The 24,304-nt window shown below is 48.4% G+C and overlaps 2 long non-coding RNA genes and 3 pseudogenes across 2 annotated transcripts in view; 4 read left to right on the top strand and 1 right to left on the bottom strand.

The window, feature by feature from the left end:
• LOC136591227 (uncharacterized) overlaps window positions 1–24,304 on the bottom strand; it is a 199,783-nt gene that overhangs the window by 112,302 nt on the left and 63,177 nt on the right. The gene's annotated exons all lie outside the window — the stretch shown is intronic.
• LOC136591228 (uncharacterized) lies at window positions 248–2,905 on the top strand. The gene is made up of 4 exons (XR_010787933.1): window positions 248–512; window positions 2,100–2,245; window positions 2,483–2,581; window positions 2,671–2,905. It is a non-coding gene; the product is annotated as an uncharacterized lncRNA (long non-coding RNA).
• LOC136591240 (U2 spliceosomal RNA) lies at window positions 4,197–4,324 on the top strand (annotated as a pseudogene).
• On the top strand, window positions 10,624–10,751 carry LOC136591269 (U2 spliceosomal RNA; annotated as a pseudogene).
• Window positions 16,498–16,625, top strand: LOC136591268 (U2 spliceosomal RNA; annotated as a pseudogene).

Here is a 24,304-nt window from a genome sequence, read left to right as displayed (position 1 = left end):
CGGCCGCATGATGGCTGAGGAGAGAGAAGAGAGAAGAGAGACGGGAGGCAGCGCCGCAGGTCAGCAAGAGCAGAGGGGAGGGCTGTTACACGTGGTGCCGGCAGCTAATTACAGGCTGCAGACTCCCACGGCGCGGCCCTCCAACTGATAGACTGCAGCTGTGACCACTCACAGCTGCAGTCTATCAGTCTCTGCCGGCTAGCGATTACCAGGGGGAGGGGCTACTGCGGCTCTACTCACCTCCGGAGGCATATTAGTAGTTTACACTGCGGTTATTCCTGCTGCCGATTCCAGCCAATGAGGTGGCTGGAATCGGCACCATGTGACCTCCCATTGTGCACGAGCAGTACAGTTCAGCTGCCGTGCACGATGAGAGCTGTGCCCGCGCCTCACGTGACCGGTGACGTCACCGATACTTGAATTTGCCCGCGAATTCCGAGCCTACAGAGGAAGCTGATGGTTGGAGCCTTTTATACTTACAACGTGGGAGAGGAAGATTTCTGCGCTGTGTGGTGAGTACCTACCTGAGATTAATGTGCTGTGTACCTACCTGAGATTAATGCGCTGTGTGGTGAGTACCTACCTGAGATTAATGTGCTGTGTACCTACCTGAGATTAATGCGCTGTGTGGTGAGTACCTACCTGAGATTAATGCGCTGTGCGCTACGTGTGGTGAGTACCTACCTGAGATTAATGCGCTGTGTGGTGTGTACCTACCTGAGATTAATGCTCTGTGTACCTACCTGAGATTAATGCGCTGTGTACCTACCTGAGATTAATGCGCTGTGTACCTACCTGAGATTAATGCGCTGTGTGGTGAGTACCTACCTGAGATTAATGCGCTGTGTGTGGTGAGTACCTACCTGAGATTAATGCGCTGTGTGCTGTGAGTACCTACCTGAGATTAATGCGCTGTGTGCTGTGAGTACCTACCTGAGATTAATGCGCTGTGTGCTGTGAGTACCTACCTGAGATTAATGCGCTGTGTGCTGAGTACCTACCTGAGATTAATGCGCTGTGTGCTGAGTACCTACCTGAGATTAATGCGCTGTGTGCTGAGTACCTACCTGAGATTAATGCGCTGTGTGCTGAGTACCTACCTGAGATTAATGCGCTGTGTTCTGAGTACCTACCTGAGATTAATGCGCTGTGTGCTGAGTACCTACCTGAGATTAATGCGCTGTGTGCTGAGTACCTACCTGAGATTAATGCGCTGTGTGCTGAGTACCTACCTGAGATTAATGCGCTGTGTGCTGAGTACCTACCTGAGATTAATGCGCTGTGTGCTGAGTACCTACCTGAGATTAATGCGCTGTGTGCTGAGTACCTACCTGAGATTAATGCGCTGTGTGCTGAGTACCTACCTGAGATTAATGCGCTGTGTGCTGAGTACCTACCTGAGATTAATGCGCTGTGCGCTACGTGTGGTGAGTACCTACCTGAGATTAATGCGCTGTGCGCTACGTGTGGTGAGTACCTACCTGAGATTAATGCGCTGTGTGGTGAGTACCTACCTGAGATTAATGCGCTGTGTGGTGAGTACCTACCTGAGATTAATGCGCTGTGTGGTGAGTACCTACCTGAGATTAATGCGCTGTGTGCTGAGTACCTACCTGAGATTAATGCGCTGTGTGCTGAGTACCTACCTGAGATTAATGCGCTGTGTGCTGAGTACCTACCTGAGATTAATGCGCTGTGTGCTGAGTACCTACCTGAGATTAATGCGCTGTGTGCTGAGTACCTACCTGAGATCTGTGCGCTACGTGTGGTGAGTACCTACCTGAGATTAATGCGCTGTGTGCTGTGTGTGGTGAGTACCTACCTGAGATTAATGCGCTGTGTGTGGTGAGTACCTACCTGAGATTAATGCGCTGTGTGTGCTGAGTACCTACCTGAGATTAATGCGCTGTGTGCTGAGTACCTACCTGAGATTAATGCGCTGTGTGCTACGTGTGGTGAGTATCTACCTGAGATTAATGCGCTGTGCGCTACGTGTGGCGAGTACCTACCTGAGATTAATTCGCTGTGCGCTACGTGTGGTGAGTATGTCACCTGAGATTTGCGCGACGCCACCTGACGCAACCTGTCTTTTTTTGCAGATTTGTGCGCTACGTGTGGAGACGCGGCCACCCGAGATTTGTGCGCTTTTTTTTGCAAACTTACGTGTGGAGAGGATCCTGACGTTTGGACGCGTTTTGAGAAGAATTTCGCTTCGCTTGCACACAAGCTGACATAACTCGTCAAGGTAAGCTGCTGCATCTGCTAAAATTTTCATTGCGTGCATCTGCTCATACGTGCTTATTTTGCACATATTTGCAGGTTTTCGTGTGTGCGTACGTGTGTACGTGTATATATAATATATGATTCTTCTGACCAGGTTGGGGGAGTAGTGGTCAATGTAAGTGGGTAGAGCGGATCTAGGGATCAGTAATACTGGTGTGATGTGACTGTTAACCTGCTGATTTTTCGTTATTTCCTGCAGATCTGACGTCCTTGAGAATGGGAAGGCTGGCGGACAGTGAAGAGACCCTCAACGTTCAGCAATCTTGAAACCCTTCGTTTTATGGACTGCTTTTTGCCGGTGACTCACCTTTTTTTTTTTTTGGGTATTTTTGGATAGACTAAGCTTTTATTTATTTTCTTGCAAACTTTTTTCCTTCTTCTTTACAGGTGAGCTGATAAGTTATTTCAAGATTACCACACTGCGTTTGCTCACAATCGTTGTTGAAGCAGCAGAGACTGGCGGTCCTAGATGTTGGCTCAGTAGGACGCTTTCAAGATGGGCATGTTTGCAAATCGAAGTGATTCTTACATTGTTTTTTCTGTGCCTTGTTGTACTTCGTTTAAGTGGTAACAATGGGCAGTCAGAAGTTGGGTATATTTATTAAAATTAATATTGACAGTTTTGAATAACTTGTAATTTTTTAACATTTGCAAATGTTATATGTGCAAGCATACTCTACAAATCTTTGCCAACATATTTCCATCTGTTCACTTTATTCTGGACGCACATTTGCAAAAACATCTTTTGTTTGGAACCATTTTGGAGACATTCAAGTTGAACCTCATTTTTTCTCATTTTGCTAAATCCTTTTTCCTCCACCGAGCCAAGATTGCAAAGGCTCGTGGGTGTCAGAATACATACCCCCTAAAATGACCCTATTTTACAAAGTACACCCCTTTGTGTTCACTGAGTGGTGTGAGGAGTATTTAGATCACACATTTTCAGGAATTAATGGAATTATGATAAAAAAAAAAAATTATAATAAGGCTTTATTTCGGCTAATGTGCTATTCTAAATTTTTTTCCACAAAAAATCATCATTTTCATGTGCACTGACACCCCAAAATGGATACCCCTGTTTGTATTGTTTTCAGAAATGTACCCATTGTGGCCCTAATGTTATGTTAGTATGCACAAATGGGACCCAAAATGTAATCAGTACTATGTGGCTTTCTGAACAGACTGTTATGATCGTGTGGGCAGATTTAGCAGACTGCCAACACCATCGTGACCAAAGGACTAGTAGTCTAGTAGTATACATGCACACAGGAAACACAGGAGATTCACATGGAATGCATGCAACTAACCCTGTGCTAAAGAGGGGGGGGGGGGGTGTCGACAGTGGCCCAACCTAAGCATATACATCCCCAAATAAGAGGGCGGCCCAGTGGTCTTCGGAACTGGGCCATAGCTGATCCTAGGAGCCACAGAACAGGACACACGCATGGCATATAACAGAGACGGAACAGAATACACAGAGATAGAAAACACTGCATACAGAAGCCAAAAATGCAACCACTACTAACAGATAGGCTGATTATAAAGAACAGGTATTACTTGACATTGTAGACAAAACGTGAAGCTAGCGGGCGAACTTCTAAGCTCCTGGTTATACTGCTAGTCCCTACACTAACCATGAGTCCAGGAGACCCGGACAATACTGCCCACTTGGCCTGTAGCAGCAGCCATTAGACACCTGCAGGTAGTAAAATACCTGCGGATGTCATTTTTCCCTGCAGGCGCGGGTCCCGCGTGCAGGAAAAAATCCGGACATGCTCCATTCAGGCGCGGGTCTCCCGCGGGGACGGCTCACCCTGGTTGAGAAGGTGTTGGGCGGGGCTATGCAAAGGTCTTCCGGCTCCCTCAGTGCATTGTGGGTGTGCCCGGAGTGCTGGCTGAGCGTGTTGCATCTGATACGTCCCCTATCTGGGGATCATATATTAAATGGATTTTTAGAACAGGGAGCTGGAAAAAGTGCTTGCTCTGTCCACTCCGCACATTGACCTGGTATTGCAGTACCTCCAGTACTGGTGCACCCCCTTTCCTACAGCAGTTTCCAAAAGCGGGAAAAAAAACTGATGAGCAAGAGGTGCAGCACAGCTGCGGCTGCTAACAACCAAGCACTTAGATTTAGGCCTCATGTCCACGTGATACATGGCGGAAGTATCGCATGATACTTGTGCGACGGCTCGTGTTTTTGCGTGATGTCCTGTAGTTTTTATTTGTACCATTTTGGAGTTTATAAGACTTTATCGCTGTTTATTATAACTTTTTTTGGAGATAGGAATCGGTTACGTGCACACTTCCCATAGACTTGTACAGGGACCCTTGGTGCGCAAATGTGCACAAAAATAGAGCATGGTGAGGTTTTGCACGCATGCGAAATGTGTGAGTAAAGAGAATTCTGAAGGCATCCATTGAAACAAATATGTTTGTGTGAAGCGGCCCTTACTGTACTTTTGTTAGCACGAATCAAGCACATTTGCAAGCGCAAAAAAACACGCAACCATGCCGCCATTTATTGAAATGGGCTCTCTTGGAGCGTTAAGGATATGGGGGCGTGGTCAGACCATGATATTGTTCCAATATCCGCCTGTAAAACCCCCTCGAGGCCTGCCCACGGCAGCAGGAACATATCTATCCTAGAATAAGATGCATGTGGCGCGGAGAGAAACGTGTAGTCCCTCTACGATCCATGCATGCACCTCCACACGTCGTATAATTCTTCTGAGTGTATGATTGGGACAATGGGTGACATGCCCCTGCCGCTCGCGGTGGAGTCCAAGGTAGGGTCCACCACTGAGTTTAGATCTCCTCCGATCACCAAATTCCCCTCTCGAATTTTAGCCACTTCGGAAAGAACATGTTTGAAGAATTTGGCCCTGCCTTTTAAATGGGAAGTAGACATTTACTAGAGTGTAGGTGGTGGCGTTAATTACGCAGACTAATATTAGAAATCGCCCGCCTGGGTCCACGTATACGTTTTTTTGGGAAAATGTAACGTTCCGGCTAATGGCTATCATTACGCCTTTCTTTTTTTTCCCTTCATTTGATGCCAGGAAAATGTTTGGAAATTTAGGGTGGTTGCAGGGGGGGTGTTTATCTCTCAGGAAGTGTGTCTCTTGGGCGAGGAAGATGTCTGAGTGGGACTTAAGAGCCTGTCTCCAAAGCATGCTACGTTTATAGGGGCTGTTCAGGCCTTTTACATTTAGGGATGTGATGCTAATGGGCATAACTGGTAGGTGGTTTATACGCTGGGGAGTCGTTGTGTTTTTTCATATTAAGTATGGTGGGGGGGGGGGTAGGGAAGTGGCCTCCTACTGAACCTTTTATAACTATATTTGACATAAGGAAAAAAAACATCATTAACAGTTAACAAAATCAAAATATTGTTCATCCAGCGCCTATCTGCACTGGATGAATGAACCTTAGGTAGGGGTGGCATTTTAAACCATCCACTTTAGGCTCCGTAAAGGAGAAATATAACTATGGGTTCAAGACCCTTTACAACATCAATTTATGCGTGTCTGCCATGCTTATCTGATGTTTTCCAGTCTTGTTCGATTCTTGTAGGAGATTCTACCGCCGTCCTCAGAGGCTTCTGAAGGATAGGGATCCCCCATTGTTTCAGGAACGAGACGACTTCTTCTGGCGAGGTGGCAACCTGGATGGTTCCATTTTTTGAGATCAGTAGTTTGGTTGGGAATCCCCATCTATACTTGATGTGCGCCTCTCGTAGTGCTGCTGTAACTTCTGTAAACTTTCTCCGAGACTGCAGAGTGGCGGCTGAAAGATCTGGAAATATTTGTATGTCTTCATATGGAGTCGGTAGTGTGCCTCTACGCCTTCCAACTGCCAAGACTTCCTCTTTTATTTTATGGAAGTGTATTCTTGCTAAGATTTCTCTGGGGGCTGACTCAGGGACAGAGCGTGCTTTTGGAATTCTGTGGGCTCTGTCAACTGCATATTCGATCTCGGGAAGGTCCGGGAGGAGCGTTTGGAGTAATTTGAGTATATATTGTGGAATGTCAGGGGGGGTCACAGTCTCTGGAACTCCCCTAAATTTGAGATTGTTTCTTCTGGATCGGTCTTCCAAGTCTATGACCTTCTCTCTCAAATATTCGACTTCTTCCATACTGCCATGCGCATCTACCAACTCGTTGTGGGCTTTGGTAAATTCTCCCATTTTCCGTTCAAGGTGGTCAGTTCTGGTAGCTAGGTGGTCGATGTTAGATTGTAATTGACCAGAGAGGCTCTGTATATCTTTAGAAATGTCCTTTTGCAGCGAGATTAGCATAGTCTTCAGAGCGTTTATAGTTAAGGGGCTTTCAGAGTCGGGATAAGCTTGGAGATTGTTGATAGGATCTGTCTGCGGGGGAGTTTCTTGTGGATTGTTATTTTGGCTCTTTTTTGCCGCCGGTCCTTTTGGGGAGGGGGAGGCTGGTAGGGGGTCCTGAACATTCCTTTTCCCTCCGCTTCCAGGGGAGGTGTTGGGATTGGCTGGGGTAGGCGGGAGAGATCCTGTGGAGGAGTATGGAGACAGAGCCGCAGGGCTGTGGGTGTTGGGTATTTCTTCGGTTACGGGGATGTTTGAATGAGATGTGGCGGGTTTGTTTTTGTTGCTCTGTGTGCCAGGCGGGAAGTACTCTGAGAGTCTCCTGGGGGCCGTTGCTTTAATACGTCGCTTAACCATCCTGAATAGTTAATTCTTGGATATGCGCTGTGGATTGGTCGCTATTTGTTGTATAGTGGTCTACTGGGTGGCGTATTCTTTATGGAGGCGTTGGAAGGCGTAGTTGTTTGTTAAAAGTTCCTTTAGAAGCTCATTGATGTTGAGTGGTCCTGTTATGTGTTGCTGAGGAGCCTCATGTGGCGGGTGGAGTTAGAACATAGAGTCCTGCTATTCCATCTTGAGTGCCTTAGGTAGCGCTCCTGTAGAGTTTTGAAGATTTGTTAAGTGTGGCTTTGCCTGATAAGAGTCCTTTCTTTTTTTAGAACTATCAGTATTTGCTGAGAAGAAAGTGTTTGGGATTGAGGAGTCCGCTGGGTCGCACCGGGAATTTGATATTTGCGTCTGCGAGGCGCGCGATGTATTGCTTCCTTGGGTGTTGCGGGGGCTGGGACTTGCTTCCAGGCTATTTTGTAATGCTGAGGAGGCTATATAGTGTTTTTCTGTCAGTACCCTTTGGCACAGGGTCTGTCTTTGTGGGTTGCTGACAGTTTCTATATAGCAGTCTGGCTATGCAGATATTCCTCCACAGATCACTTGGCAGTAAGGTGGGGAGGTATTCTCCTTGTAGTTAACTGTGGGTCCCTCTTCTCAACACACTTAGGCCTCATGTCCACGGGGAAAATCAGATCCGCTGCAGATTCTCCATGTAGAATCTGCAGCGGGTCCCTCCTGCCCCGCGGACATGAGCGCTGAAAATGGGAATAAATGAGAATAAACTCACCTCCCATCCGCTCCGTTTCTTCTCTTCGCGGCGGCGTCATCTTCTCTCGTCGCGGCCGGATCTTCATTCTTCGGCTCGGCGGATGTGCATGATGACGTCGGTGACGTGCCTCGCGCATGCGCCGGGCCGAAGCAAAATGATCCGGCCGCGACTGAGAGAAGATGGCGCGGCGCCGAAGAGAAGAACCGGAGCGTGTAAGTAAAATATGATTTTTGTGTCCCGCGGATCCGGACGGCTTCCATAGGCTTCAATAGAAGCCCGCGGGAGACCCGCATGAAAATGGAGCATGGTCCAGATTTTTTTCATGCTCCATTTTTTTAAAAATCACTTTTATTGACGATCCGCGGGTATTTATCTACCCGCGGGTGGTCAATGCATCCCTATGGGGTGCGGATCCGCGCGCGGGAGAAGAGTTAAAATCCGCTGCGGATTTTAATTCTTATTTTCCCCGTGGACATGAGGCCTTAGGCCTCCTTCCCACGAACGGATTTACGCCGCGTAAATCCGCGGCAAAAATCCGCTGCGTTGCCCCATGCTATTAGGTTCTATTGAACCTAATAGCACAATGCACACGATGCGTAATTCCACCGCGGAATTACGCACCGTGAAATCTCCCGTTGTCACCCGCAGCATGTTCTATTTGCTGCGGGTGTACGCGCTGACGGCTTCCGTTCACGCTATCTCCCGCTGCAACCAGCGGAAGATAGCGTGAAAAAACGCTTCCCCACCTACCGTCGCTCGTCATATGACGCGGCCGGCGCGTCACGTGACACGGCCGGCCGCGTCATGTGACACGGCCGGCCGCGTCATGTGACGCGGTGGGCGTGTCACATGACGCGACGGCGGTGTGCAGGGAAGTGTCTTCACGCGATCTTCCACTGGTAAGTATGGGGTCTCTGGGGGGCGCCGTGACGGGCTTCACTGCGTAATATTACGCGGCGGAGCCCGTCACGCTCGTGGGAAGGAGGCCTTAGGGGCCTCGTTGCTCTTTCTAATGGGCAAGGATTGGCTTTGTTTAGTGCTTTGAGAAAGGGATGAGAAGAGGTTCAGGTCCTGGTTATCTCTGTTTTGGCCACTAGATGGTGCTGTGGTGCATTGATATTTGAATTGCACTACACTTTAAAGGGGTTCTGACATGAATAATTTTTTTATGCTTTAGCAGCCATTGTCCCCTGGTGTGCCTAATGGACCCAGGGAACCCATGGTTTAATGGCTGCTAAAGCATAAAAATATAACACTTACCTTGTCTTCTGTTGTTGTTGACATCGGGGGGTCAGCTCCCGGCAGGCAGTCTTCTTCCTCCAGCAGCCGCGCCGCTCCGGGATCGCGCGCATGCGCAGTAGAGAGGTGCCCTCTGACAGGAGTCAGGACGGGCTGCGTCTCCACTGCGCATGCGCAGCACTCCGGAGTTCAGCCGGACGGACGGGCCGCCCACAGCAAGCACTGCTTGTGACGTGCTTGCTGTGAGCGGTCCGTCCGTTGACCTCGGAAGTGCCTGACGGACGGAGCAGAGCCAGGAAGCGGTCTTTTTGACGGCTCCTGCTCTGCTTTAAAGGCACAGAAGAAGATGCCGGCTGGAGGGGACATGCCTGGCGATCGGGCCAGGCCAGGCAAGGTGAGTACAATTTTTTTTTCTTCATGTCAGAACCCCTTTAATGGAGCCTGCTGTCGGTCTGAGAGCTCCGGGGAGAGGACCTCCGTTCCCCCGCTGCACGTCAGAGATAGTGAGTACTGCTTTAAACTTTGCCTGGTGTTGATGTGCTGGGAGGATCACAGTATCCTCTCTTTTTTACTTTTCTGCTCTGGTCTGGCTAGTATGCCAAGCAGCCTGCTCGACTCAGGGGGGAGGGGGGGCGAGATGGCCGCTGCCTCACAGGGAGCTAGAGACTAGGTGCAGATCTTCCGGTGTGCCCGCCCGTGCTGATTGTCGGCTCTGGGGAGCAGGAGGGGGAAAACCACCAGCGTGGGGATTAGTCCAGCGGGGGATCACCCTGATGATTGTATGTGCCGCCGAGTTGCAGGTTGGTGGCCACGGCGGTATATTCAGAGGGAGGGAGCCGCGGCTGTGTATTTGCAAGGCGCTGCGGTGAGAGCGCGGGCACTGAGGGTGACAGAGCCTCCCCTCCAAGTCGGCAGGGGTTACCTTGTGCCATAGTCCTCTGCTTGGGGCTCCGTGAGCGGTCCTCGCCGGGTGTTTCTGAGCGCGGTACTTGTCGGGTTAGGGCGCGGGCCGCTGTGCAGGGCCGCGGCTCTTCGGCTTCTTTTTGGCGGCTGGAGATCACCAGGTGAGCCTTGTCCGGGCCGGTTGTGGGTTCTGGTGGGTCCCCAGGTGCTGTGCTCTTGTCTGCCTCTGTTTGGGTCACTGATTTGACCCAGAAAAGGGCTGAAAAGGGAGATTCTGTGGAGGAGCAAAACAGCGTGCGACCTCTCTCCTTGCTTGCTAAGCCACGCCCCGGGCCATAGTGTTTTTACGTCCTCCCGAAGTGGGCTTTATTCTCTGAGGAAGTAAAAACATGTGTCCTGCAGAGAATAAAGCCCCTCGGGCTCTGGACGTGACAGCTCCATGCTGTCGGTGTCCGCAGCATGGAGCTGTCATCCCGGGCTGTTCGGACCCCCCCACCCCCGACATTGCGATCGGCGCTATGCAATGGATATGGATGCATTAGACACCTGCAGGTAGTAAAATACCTGCGGATGTCATTTTTCCCTGCAGGCGCGGGTCCCGCGTGCAGGAAAAAATCCGGACATGCTCCATTCAGGCGCGGGTCTCCCGCGGGGACGGCTCACCCTGGTTGAGAAGGTGTTGGGCGGGGCTGTGCAAAGGTCTTCCGGCTCCCTCAGTGCATTGTGGGTGTGCCCGGAGTGCTGGCTGAGCGTGTTGCATCTGATACGTCCCCTATCTGGGGATCATATATTAAATGGATTTTTAGAACAGGGAGCTGGAAAAAGTGCTTGCTCTGTCCACTCCGCACATTGACCTGGTATTGCAGTACCTCCAGTACTGGTGCACCCCCTTTCCTACAGCAGTTTCCAAAAGCGGGAAAAAAAACTGATGAGCAAGAGGTGCAGCACAGCTGCGGCTGCTAACAACCAAGCACTTAGATTTAGGCCTCATGTCCACGTGATACATGGCGGAAGTATCGCATGATACTTGTGCGACGGCTCGTGTTTTTGCGTGATGTCCTGTAGTTTTTATTTGTACCATTTTGGAGTTTATAAGACTTTATCGCTGTTTATTATAACTTTTTTTGGAGATAGGAATCGGTTACGTGCACACTTCCCATAGACTTGTACAGGGACCCTTGGTGCGCAAATGTGCACAAAAATAGAGCATGGTGAGGTTTTGCACGCATGCGAAATGTGTGAGTAAAGAGAATTCTGAAGGCATCCATTGAAACAAATATGTTTGTGTGAAGCGGCCCTTACTGTACTTTTGTTAGCACGAATCAAGCACATTTGCAAGCGCAAAAAAACACGCAACCATGCCGCCATTTATTGAAATGGGCTCTCTTGGAGCGTTAAGGATATGGGGGCGTGGTCAGACCATGATATTGTTCCAATATCCGCCTGTAAAACCCCCTCGAGGCCTGCCCACGGCAGCAGGAACATATCTATCCTAGAATAAGATGCATGTGGCGCGGAGAGAAACGTGTAGTCCCTCTACGATCCATGCATGCACCTCCACACGTCGTATAATTCTTCTGAGTGTATGATTGGGACAATGGGTGACATGCCCCTGCCGCTCGCGGTGGAGTCCAAGGTAGGGTCCACCACTGAGTTTAGATCTCCTCCGATCACCAAATTCCCCTCTCGAATTTTAGCCACTTCGGAAAGAACATGTTTGAAGAATTTGGCCCTGCCTTTTAAATGGGAAGTAGACATTTACTAGAGTGTAGGTGGTGGCGTTAATTACGCAGACTAATATTAGAAATCGCCCGCCTGGGTCCACGTATACGTTTTTTTGGGAAAATGTAACGTTCCGGCTAATGGCTATCATTACGCCTTTCTTTTTTTTCCCTTCATTTGATGCCAGGAAAATGTTTGGAAATTTAGGGTGGTTGCAGGGGGGGTGTTTATCTCTCAGGAAGTGTGTCTCTTGGGCGAGGAAGATGTCTGAGTGGGACTTAAGAGCCTGTCTCCAAAGCATGCTACGTTTATAGGGGCTGTTCAGGCCTTTTACATTTAGGGATGTGATGCTAATGGGCATAACTGGTAGGTGGTTTATACGCTGGGGAGTCGTTGTGTTTTTTCATATTAAGTATGGTGGGGGGGGGGGGTAGGGAAGTGGCCTCCTACTGAACCTTTTATAACTATATTTGACATAAGGAAAAAAAACATCATTAACAGTTAACAAAATCAAAATATTGTTCATCCAGCGCCTATCTGCACTGGATGAATGAACCTTAGGTAGGGGTGGCATTTTAAACCATCCACTTTAGGCTCCGTAAAGGAGAAATATAACTATGGGTTCAAGACCCTTTACAACATCAATTTATGCGTGTCTGCCATGCTTATCTGATGTTTTCCAGTCTTGTTCGATTCTTGTAGGAGATTCTACCGCCGTCCTCAGAGGCTTCTGAAGGATAGGGATCCCCCATTGTTTCAGGAACGAGACGCCTTCTTCTGGCGAGGTGGCAACCTGGATGGTTCCATTTTTTGAGATCAGTAGTTTGGTTGGGAATCCCCATCTATACTTGATGTGCGCCTCTCGTAGTGCTGCTGTAACTTCTGTAAACTTTCTCCGAGACTGCAGAGTGGCGGCTGAAAGATCTGGAAATATTTGTATGTCTTCATATGGAGTCGGTAGTGTGCCTCTACGCCTTCCAACTGCCAAGACTTCCTCTTTTATTTTATGGAAGTGTATTCTTGCTAAGATTTCTCTGGGGGCTGACTCAGGGACAGAGCGTGCTTTTGGAATTCTGTGGGCTCTGTCAACTGCATATTCGATCTCGGGAAGGTCCGGGAGGAGCGTTTGGAGTAATTTGAGTATATATTGTGGAATGTCAGGGGGGGGTCACAGTCTCTGGAACTCCCCTAAATTTGAGATTGTTTCTTCTGGATCGGTCTTCCAAGTCTATGACCTTCTCTCTCAAATATGCGACTTCTTCCATACTGCCATGCGCATCTACCAACTCGTTGTGGGCTTTGGTAAATTCTCCCATTTTCCGTTCAAGGTGGTCAGTTCTGGTAGCTAGGTGGTCGATGTTAGATTGTAATTGACCAGAGAGGCTCTGTATATCTTTAGAAATGTCCTTTTGCAGCGAGATTAGCATAGTCTTCAGAGCGTTTATAGTTAAGGGGCTTTCAGAGTCGGGATAAGCTTGGAGATTGTTGATAGGATCTGTCTGCGGGGGAGTTTCTTGTGGATTGTTATTTTGGCTCTTTTTTGCCGCCGGTCCTTTTGGGGAGGGGGAGGCTGGTAGGGGGTCCTGAACATTCCTTTTCCCTCCGCTTCCAGGGGAGGTGTTGGGATTGGCTGGGGTAGGCGGGAGAGATCCTGTGGAGGAGTATGGAGACAGAGCCGCAGGGCTGTGGGTGTTGGGTATTTCTTCGGTTACGGGGATGTTTGAATGAGATGTGGCGGGTTTGTTTTTGTTGCTCTGTGTGCCAGGCGGGAAGTACTCTGAGAGTCTCCTGGGGGCCGTTGCTTTAATACGTCGCTTAACCATCCTGAATAGTTAATTCTTGGATATGCGCTGTGGATTGGTCGCTATTTGTTGTATAGTGGTCTACTGCGTGGCGTATTCTTTATGGAGGCGTTGGAAGGCGTAGTTGTTTGTTAAAAGTTCCTTTAGAAGCTCATTGATGTTGAGTGGTCCTGTTATGTGTTGCTGAGGAGCCTCATGTGGCGGGTGGAGTTAGAACATAGAGTCCTGCTATTCCATCTTGAGTGCCTTAGGTAGCGCTCCTGTAGAGTTTTGAAGATTTGTTAAGTGTGGCTTTGCCTGATAAGAGTCCTTTCTTTTTTTAGAACTATCAGTATTTGCTGAGAAGAAAGTGTTTGGGATTGAGGAGTCCGCTGGGTCGCACCGGGAATTTGATATTTGCGTCTGCGAGGCGCGCGATGTATTGCTTCCTTGGGTGTTGCGGGGGCTGGGACTTGCTTCCAGGCTATTTTGTAATGCTGAGGAGGCTATATAGTGTTTTTCTGTCAGTACCCTTTGGCACAGGGTCTGTCTTTGTGGGTTGCTGACAGTTTCTATATAGCAGTCTGGCTATGCAGATATTCCTCCACAGATCACTTGGCAGTAAGGTGGGGAGGTATTCTCCTTGTAGTTAACTGTGGGTCCCTCTTCTCAACACACTTAGGCCTCATGTCCACGGGGAAAATCAGATCCGCTGCAGATTCTCCATGTAGAATCTGCAGCGGGTCCCTCCTGCCCCGCGGACATGAGCGCTGAAAATGGGAATAAATGAGAATAAACTCACCTCCCATCCGCTCCGTTTCTTCTCTTCGCGGCGGCGTCATCTTCTCTCGTCGCGGCCGGATCTTCATTCTTCGGCTCGGCGGATGTGCATGATGACGTCGGTGACGTGCCTCGCGCATGCGCCGGGCCGAAGCAAAATGATCCGGCCGCGACTGAGAGAAGATGGCGCGGCGCCGAAGAGAAGAACCGGAGCGTGTAAGTAAAATATGATTTTTGTGTCCCGCGGATCCGGACGGCTTCCATAGGCTTCAATAGAAGCCCGCGGGAGACCCGCATGAAAATGGAGCATGGTCCAGATTTTTTTCATGCTCCATTTTTTTTAAAATCACTTTTATTGACGATCCGCGGGTATTTATCTACCCGCGGGTGGTCAATGCATCCCTATGGGGTGCGGATCCACGCGCGGGAGAAGAGTTAAAATCCGCTGCGGATTTTAATTCTTATTTTCCCCGTGGACATGAGGCCTTAGGCCTCCTTCCCACGAACGGATTTACGCCGCGTAAATCCGCGGCAAAAATCCGCTGCGTTGCCCCATGCTATTAGGTTCTATTGAACCTAATAGCACAATGCACACGATGCGTAATTCCACCGCGGAATTACGCACCGTGAAATCTCCCGTTGTCACCCGCAGCATGTTCTATTTGCTGCGGGTGTACGCGCTGACGGCTTCCGTTCACGCTATCTCCCGCTGCAACCAGCGGAAGATAGCGTGAAAAAACGCTTCCCCGCCTACCGCCGCACGTCATATGACGCGGCCGGCGCGTCACGTGACACGGCCGGCCGCGTCATGTGACGCGGTGGGCGTGTCACATGACGCGACGGCGGTGTGCAGGGAAGTGTCTTCACGCGATCTTCCGCTGGTAAGTATGGGGTCTCTGGGGGGCGCCGTGACGGGCTTCACTGCGTAATATTACGCGGCGGAGCCCGTCACGCTCGTGGGAAGGAGGCCTTAGGGGCCTCGTTGCTCTTTCTAATGGGCAAGGATTGGCTTTGTTTAGTGCTTTGAGAAAGGGATGAGAAGAGGTTCAGGTCCTGGTTATCTCTGTTTTGGCCACTAGATGGTGCTGTGGTGCATTGATATTTGAATTGCACTATACTTTAATGGAGCCTGCTGTCGGTCTGAGAGCTCCGGGGAGAGGACCTCCGTTCCCCCGCTGCACGTCAGAAATAGTGAGTACTGCTTTAAACTTTGCCTGGTGTTGATGTGCTGGGAGGATCACAGTATCCTCTCTTTTTTACTTTTCTGCTCTGGTCTGGCTAGTATGCCAAGCAGCCTGCTCGACTCAGGGGGGAGGGGGGGCGAGATGGCCGCTGCCTCACAGGGAGCTAGAGACTAGGTGCAGATCTTCCGGTGTGCCCGCCCGTGCTGATTGTCGGCTCTGGGGAGCAGGAGGGGGAAAACCACCAGCGTGGGGATTAGTCCAGCGGGGGATCACCCTGATGATTGTATGTGCCGCCGAGTTGCAGGTTGGTGGCCACGGCGGTATATTCAGAGGGAGGGAGCCGCGGCTGTGTATTTGCAAGGCGCTGCGGTGAGAGCGCGGGCACTGAGGGTGACAGAGCCTCCCCTCCAAGTCGGCAGGGGTTACCTTGTGCCATAGTCCTCTGCTTGGGGCTCCGTGAGCGGTCCTCGCCGGGTGTTTCTGAGCGCGGTACTTGTCGGGTTAGGGCGCGGGCCGCTGTGCAGGGCCGCGGCTCTTCGGCTTCTTTTTGGCGGCTGGAGATCACCAGGTGAGCCTTGTCCGGGCCGGTTGTGGGTTCTGGTGGGTCCCCAGGTGCTGTGCTCTTGTCTGCCTCTGTTTGGGTCACTGATTTGACCCAGAAAAGGGCTGAAAAGGGAGATTCTGTGGAGGAGCAAAACAGCGTGCGACCTCTCTCCTTGCTTGCTAAGCCACGCCCCGGGCCATAGTGTTTTTACGTCCTCCCGAAGTGGGCTTTATTCTCTGAGGAAGTAAAAACATGTGTCCTGCAGAGAATAAAGCCCCTCGGGCTCTGGACATGACAGCTCCATGCTGTCGGTGTCCGCAGCATGGAGCTGTCATCCCGGGCTGTTCGGACCCCCCCACCCCCGACATTGCGATCGGCGCTATGCAATGGATATGGATGCATTAGACACCTGCAGGTAGTAAAATACCTGCGGATGTCATTTTTCCCTGCAGGCGCGGGTCCCGCGTGCAGGAAAAAATCCGGACATGCTCCATTCAGGCGCGGGTCTCCCGCGGGGACGGCTCACCCTGGTTGAGAAGGCGTTGGGCGGGGCTATGCAAAGGTCTTCCGGCTCCCTCAGTGCATTGTGGGTGTGCCCGGAGTGCTGGCTGAGCGTGTTGCATCTGATACGTCCCCTATCTGGGGATCATATATTAAATGGATTTTTAGAACAGGGAGCTGGAAAAAGTGCTTGCTCTGTCCACTCCGCACATTGACCTGGTATTGCAGTACCTCCAGTACTGGTGCACCCCCTTTCCTACAGCAGTTTCCAAAAGCAGGAAAAAAAACTGATGAGCAAGAGGTGCAGCGCAGCTGCGGCTGCTAACAACCAAGCACTTAGATTTAGGCCTCATGTCCACGTGATACATGGCGGAAGTATCGCATGATACTTGTGCGACGGCTCGTGTTTTTGCCTGATGTCCTGTAGTTTTTATTTGTACCATTTTGGAGTTTATAAGACTTTATCGCTGTTTATTATAACTTTTTTTGGAGATAGGAATCGGTTACGTGCACACTTCCCATAGACTTGTACAGGGACCCTTGGTGCGCAAATGTGCACAAAAATAGAGCATGGTGAGGTTTTGCACGCATGCGAAATGTGTGAGTAAAGAGAATTCTGAAGGTATCCATTGAAACAAATATGTTTGTGTGAAGCGGCCCTTACTGTACTTTTGTTAGCACGAATCAAGCACATTTGCAAGCGCAAAAAAACACGCAACCATGCCGCCATTTATTGAAATGGGCAATTAGTGTAATTAGAATAATACATGTTCTGCCCCTGCAGAAATGCACGAGAAAATAAAGGGGACTGCTTTTTTTTTTTAACAAAATGCGCATGCAAAATACACTTATGTGAAGGAACTCGCTGCAATCAGCGGGTTCTACTGACGTGTATTTAGCATGTATATTTTTCATGCATAATATGCTGCGCAAATACATCTGTGTGAATCTGGCCGAAGAGCCCACGGTGGTATGCGTAAAACGCTGCGTCTCTGCGGTGAGAACACAGTCGTGGACATGAGCCCTAAGGCTGGAGCTCTATGGAGTCTTTCGCCATGACATGGGTCATGTGACCAAAGATCGCTGTGCAGCCCTGTGAACTTGCATTCTCAAATATATCAATGGGGTCGCGCAAGTTCCCACAACCTATAGATTGCATAAACCTCTACGAGGTTGGATTTTTGCAATATATTGGTCGCAGCTACTTGTGAGTTGTATCGCAACTCCATTGTCTTCAGTAAGGCCGGTTGCACACGACCGCTTCACATTCCGAATGCGGGATACCACTGCGGAATCTGGCCGTTAACCCAGACGGTGACCCTGCGTTCCTGCAGAATCTGCAATGCGGATGACCGCGAGAGTGAAGGAAGTAGCAGTAGTATGTATCTTTCAATGCATGTGATTTGCTGCGGATCCTCCGTGTGGACGACGACTGTGGATTGAACAATAGGAAACCGGTGGTGTGAAGCCGGCCTGAGAGTGTGAGGTCGCAGGGCTATACAGCAATCTTGGTCGCGTAGCACTAGTCTCATTGCATGACTACGACTCCGCCGTTCATGGGAGCTCAGTGCTTGACCATCTCCGTCAGCTCGACAGAAGTGAATGGAGAAGTAGTCACACGTTTAAAGAAATCTCATCCATATAATGTTGTCTCTATTGTATATATTGTTATTATGCTGTCTCCATATGTGTATATGTCTGTATATGTGTGTGTGTGTGTGTATGTATATGTATATATTTTTTTTTTCTTTTTCTTTCCTGAGGAAGCGAAGCATGCCTTGAGGCTTGTGTTCTGGATGTTTTAAAACTCTGCTAAAACCACTGATTACCAATGATCTATTGGTGGGCAATTAAAAAAAAAAACAGTAATGGAGCTAAAAGTGATGTAGAAGTAGTAGCCGTGAAAAGGAGTGGAGGTTGGAGGGGTCTGTAGAGGGCCCCAAGCTAAACTTATGCACCCGAGCCCATGAGCCTCTATCTACGCCCCTGCTCTGGGTAATATGCAAATAAGGGAGCTGGCATGAATCCTCCTTAGGGAGAGCAACTACAAACTGAGTAAGCAGATGCACCTGGCCATGCACGCTCCTCTGGGTAATATGCAAATAAGGGAGCTGGCATAAATCCTCCTTAGGGAGAGCAAGTACAAATTGAGTAAGTAGACGCACCTGGCTGTGCACGCTCCTCTGGGTAATATGCAAATGAAGGAGCTGGCATGAATCCTCCTTAGGGAGAGCACCTACAAACTGAGTAAGGAGACGAACCTGGCCATGCACGCTCCTCTGGGTAATATGCAAATAAGGGAACTGGCATGAATCCTCCTTAGGGAGAGCAAGTACAAATTGAGTAAGTAGATGCACCTGGCCATGCACGCTCCTCTGGGTAATATGCAAATGAAGGAGCTGGCATGAATCCTCCTTAGGGAGAGCACCTACAAACTGAGTAAGGAGACGAACCTGGCCATGCACGCTCCTCTGGGTAATATACAAATAAGGGAACTGTCATGAATGAAAATAAAAGCTGATTTTTCTACGAAAAAGTTATCCAATGTGCTGGTCCTCCTTCTGAAACTTTCCTAAACACTCTGCTCCTCACACAGCTGCCCGCCTGCTCACCCACTTACTCAGCCACCCCCTCTCTCTCACACACACACTTGCTGTGTTCAATTTGTCTTATTGGTCGAAAAAGACATTACATTAGATTAGATTTGAGTATTTAATTCCTTTTTTTTTTTTTAGCAAACGTACAGGTTCCATCACAATACTGTAACAAACAGTAACTGAACAAACCTTCGGAGAAACATACCAATTGTCCAAATAAGATATCTTTATCTATTAAAGTAGGAGTGAAAAAAAGCAGGAACAGTGTGTTGCCTATAGATGTTTAGAGATGTATTAGGCAATAACTATGCAAACCCACGGAACTAAGCCAATTGCAGGGAATAGAGCCTCCTGAGTGTGAACAAGCTGGTGATGCCACCAGCTGCTTCCTTTCTGTAAGTGAGTGGAGCTACTGAAGAGAGGAGCCGCTCCAATCTAGTCTTGTGGAGCTAGTGAGCGCTATATTACCTTCAGAGGGGAAGGATGGGTGGGACGCTGTTGGATCCTGGGGGGGGGGTGTTGGATCCTGACAGTCATCAAAGGGATGACAAACAGCTAGAACTAGAAGTAATAGATGCAATATAGACCATCCAACATAACACTGATACATATGGTTGGTGAGGAGATAAACTGCTATAGGCGTGCCGCGCGCCGGGCACATCCGCCGGGCCGAAGAAAGAAGATCCGGCCGCAAAGAAGAGGAGACCTGCCCGGTCCGCTACGGGTAAGTTATTCTTATTTTAGGTCTCCCGCGGATCCGGACGGCTTCCATAGGCTTCAATAGAAGCCTGCAGGAGCCGTCCCCGCGGGAGACCCGCACCTAAATGGAGCATGTCCATTTTTTTTCATGCTCCACATTTTTTTTAATTCACTTTTATTGACCATCCGCGGGTATTTATCTACCCACGGGTGGTCAATGCATCCCTACGGGGTGCGGATCCGCGTGCAGGTGATCCGCTGCGGATTTTAATTCTTTTCCCCGTGGACATGAGGCCTAAAGGCTCTGCATATCCAAGTGATTCTGATATTGTTTTTTTGCCACATGTTGTACTTCATTTAGGAGGTGAAAATAGTCTGATAAAATTAGTGTATATTTATTAAAAGCGTCAAAATTGAGAAAAATTTAAAAAAAAACGTAATTTATTTTCAGCCGCAATATCTCAAACATGTGCAAACATACTGTACAAATCTTTGATAATGGAGACCCCCTGTATGTCCCGTGTTCAGAGATATACCCATTGTGGCCCTAATCTTGTGTCCGTATGCACAATGGGGGCCAAACCGAAAGGAGCAGCCGGTGGCTTTGTGAAGTTATTTTGCATGAAAGTGTTTTAGGCCCCATTGCCCACTTGTGGAGCCCTTGAGCGGCTTTGGAGAACCCCCACAAATGACCCTGTTTAATTGTCTCTTTATTAACAATTTTCCATTACAATCAAAAGAGAAAAAGAGAAAAAAAAAAAGGGACTTTTCATATTGTTAACATACAGAAAAACTGGAGAAAGACAAACCTCTAATAAATGGAGGCAAAATACTAAGTGATCAAAAGTATGGACCCAAAATGGGGCAAAAAGCTCGTCACGTAGAAAGCAAGGCCTCACATACCTCTGACCGGGAAAGATGCAGAAGTTATGGGATGCTGAATGCGGGGATGGGAAAAGAACTTCCAAAACCAAGTGTTGTGTTTGATATGGAGATAATCTGCCCCCCGCAGGACACAATGTATCCGGGCATTAATGCTGGAATACATCACAGGCGTCGAGAGATGGGAAAATAAGAACTACACTTCACCAGGCCTCATATGGCCATGTCCTCAAGGGGCTTCCAAGAAATACATTGACCCCTGGGGAAGGGGGGGACAAACACAGGGCAGTCAGAATATGACAGTCATGGGACCAGCCCTCCGGAACAGGACCAATGCTCTCTACAGGTGCCAGGAGCAGAAGAATGATGATGTCATCATCCGGCTCCACTACATACACCGCGTCGGCCGACACTCCACCCCTCCCACAACAGGCGTCCGGCAGTGTGAAGGGACCACACAGGCGCCAGGAGCAGGATGATGATGTCATCATCCAACTCCGCGCCGGCCGACCCTCCACCCCTCCCACAACAGTTGTCTGGTAGTGTGAGGAGACCACACGGGTGCCAGGAGCAGAAGAATGATGATGTCATCAACCAGCTCCGCGCTGTACACTGCATTGGCCAACCCTCCACCCCCTCCCACAACAGGCAGTGCGGCAAGGGAGTAACGCACTCCATGCACAGTCTTTATATGGTGGGGGCCTCTGAGTTCCCTCACCGCAGGGGCCGGTTTGCAATTGTGACACCTGACGGTACACCTATGCTTTTCCTAAAGGCACACAATCTGCTGGTCAGTACGATTAAGGGCGCCCACCCACTGGCGATTTTTTTCCCTGCGAAATTCGCAGCATTTTGTTCTCTGCAGGGGTCTACGGGACTTGTAATGTTAAAATTGCGATCGCGCAATTGAGAAAATTAGTGTATATTTATTAAAAGCGTCAAAATTGAGAAAAAATTTATAAAAATGTAATTTATTTTCAGCCACAATATCTCAAATATGTGCAAACATACTGTACAAATCTTTGATAAGATATATATTTCCATCTGTTTACTTTATTCTGGACGCACATTAGAAAAACAGGAGACGTACAAATTTTACATTGATTTTTAACATTTTGAGGAACACTTTTTTTTCCTGCACCAAGCCAAGATTGCAAAGTCTCATGGGTGTCCAAATGATAGATCCCCCCACAAATGACCCCATTTTATAAACTACACCCCTTAATGTATTCACTGAGGGGGTCAGGAGGATTTTTACCCCACAGGTTTTGTCAAGAATTAATGCAATTTGGAGGGGAAGAAATTAAATTTCATATTTTTGCAAATATGTCATTTTAATTTTAATGATGGGCTTTTTTTCTATATTGCACATGAAGATGAGGATTGGCACCCCAAAATGGAGACCCCCCGTATGTCCCGTGTTCAGAGATATACCCATTGTGGCCCTAATCTTGTGTCCGTATGCACAATGGGGCCCAAACCGAAAGGAGCAGCCGGTGGCTTTGTGAACAGTTATTTTGCATGAAAGTGTTTTAGGTCCTATTGCTCACTAGTGGAGCCCTTGAGCACATGGGAGAACCCCCACAAATGACCCTGTTTAAAAAACTAGACCCCTTAACGAATTCCTCTAGGGCTGTGCTGCGTATTTTGACCCACAGTATTTGAATGAATCTGAGCAAAGCAGAAGGAAAAAAGTTAAAGTTGTACTACCTCTAGCTTGGATACAAAATGTGAAACAGATCCTGTTGTATCGCCTCTAGCTTGGATACAAGACGTGATATGGGTGGGCAAGCTGCCACTTGGGATGCATTATGCATTGACACTTGGGGGTCAGGATAACAGCATGCTGACAATAGAGGGCAATGTATAGCTTTATGTCTTTGGTGATGTTAAATTCATTCTCTGTGGCTGATTTTACACAAGTGAGCACTATATCAGCCCGAGAAACTCAAACCTATATCTCGCATGGCAAATATGCGAGTGTGTCTGCCAGTGCAGTGCGCCTTGTAAGAACAATGCATTGCGATGTGTGTATGTGTCTAAAATATATACACATACATACACACATACATATACAAACACACACACACCGCTGTAGGAGCAACTGTAAGAAACAAAATAAATGGTGGGAATATGGCGGCCGCCTGATCTTTCACGCACATAGTATTCATAGGGGAGGTCCTATATTTTCTCGGTCAAGTATTAACGGGAGAGAATACTGCTGGTGAAAACGAAACCACAGAAAGCTTAGGCTTAGTTTTGTCCCAATATACGGCCGTGACCATCACCAGCGATGCTTTTTTTTTTTAGAGGATTAAATCGCATCGCTGCCGCGCACATTAAAAACCACATGTTTTTGTTTAACGCGCAAGTCGGTAGGACTTTCCAGTGTTAACATTGCAGCGCATATTTGTCGCCTTGTGATGCGATAAAACGCAGCCTCCATAGGATTACATGGGAGATTTTAAAAAACGCACTGCGCAGAAGGACACAGCAGGCTGCGATTTTCTCTCTCAACATCACATCAGTGAAAACCTTGCTGAAGGGAAGGGAACCGTCGGGAATCATTGGCTGCGAAATCTGCTTTTTTTTTTTTCAATAACCAACGCATCGGTTAAAAATGGCGCGATTTTACCCGCCGGTTTGAAACCACCCTAGAGAAAAATAGGGCAAAAAGATGGAGAACTGGGAGGTGACCCGCTAATCTCTATGGTGCTGTAAGTTTGGGTAAATCCAATAGGTGGTGCAACACGTTTCTGTAAAACCAACAGAGGGCGCTGCAATGTTACTGTAGAAACCAATGGACAGCATGGCAGGTAGCTATACATAAACTATACAAAATCTGATTGGTTGCTGCTGCCGCCGCCATTTTTTTAAAAGGTACGCTCAGTTCTTTCATAGAGAACAAGAAGGTAGGTACTTACAATTCAGGTAGGTAGGTTCAGTTTGGGCCTGGGAGAGACTCCAGTGGAGACTGACGGAAAAATGGCTGCTTACAACCTGTGGTCCTTGTTTCGGGTGCGTGTGTCACCATCGATCTAATGTATCTTACTGCATAGATATATATCTAGCTATAAAAATAGATAGTTATATATCAATATAGATATTTCTAAAAATATCTAGCTTTACGTATAAATTTAAACTTCTATAGTTATAGTTTTGTAAGGCTGAAAACAGACATACAGAATTTGTATTATTATCAGCATTATTCTTATAATTGCCATTGATGTTATTCCAGGGTCAGGTAATACACTGCATGAGGCTTTGACCAATTTTTACTATTTTAGGTAAAAAGCTGCATTGACTGCACTTCTGCATTTAGTGCGATATGGTAGGACTGCAAGCAAAGCCTGAGACAAGATCTTGGTGCGCCCCATGACAATACATATCAGGTAGGTATCCTGCCCTAGAGGTATGAAGGCACCATACAGCAGCACTCATCTGTAATCCAACCTGCAGGGACATTGTGTGCTGCTGTAATGCCCCAAAGTTACTGTAAGATTCTATTGCTTTACTGGTTTTTGCTTTTTTTGGTGTTTTTTATCTTTCATCCCAGTGCTACAAAGACCGAGGACAGAAAGCTCTGGCACTGAAATACTGTGATGAGGCTTCAGCCATGCCACCTGTTACTAAAGAGGTGAGGACTGTCAGTAGTAACGTGGTAACACAATTCAACTGTTATTTCAGCCATTGATTTACTGACCTACTCCACTGCTTACTGTATTGATTCTCTAGAATAGAGCCTCCATAGCCG

This window comes from Eleutherodactylus coqui, unplaced genomic scaffold (assembly GCF_035609145.1).
Source record: "Eleutherodactylus coqui strain aEleCoq1 unplaced genomic scaffold, aEleCoq1.hap1 HAP1_SCAFFOLD_72, whole genome shotgun sequence".
NCBI classification, from domain to species: domain Eukaryota; kingdom Metazoa; phylum Chordata; class Amphibia; order Anura; family Eleutherodactylidae; genus Eleutherodactylus; species Eleutherodactylus coqui.
Note: the sequence above shows the minus strand (reverse complement) of the source record. Positions and strands in the feature narration are given on the sequence as shown.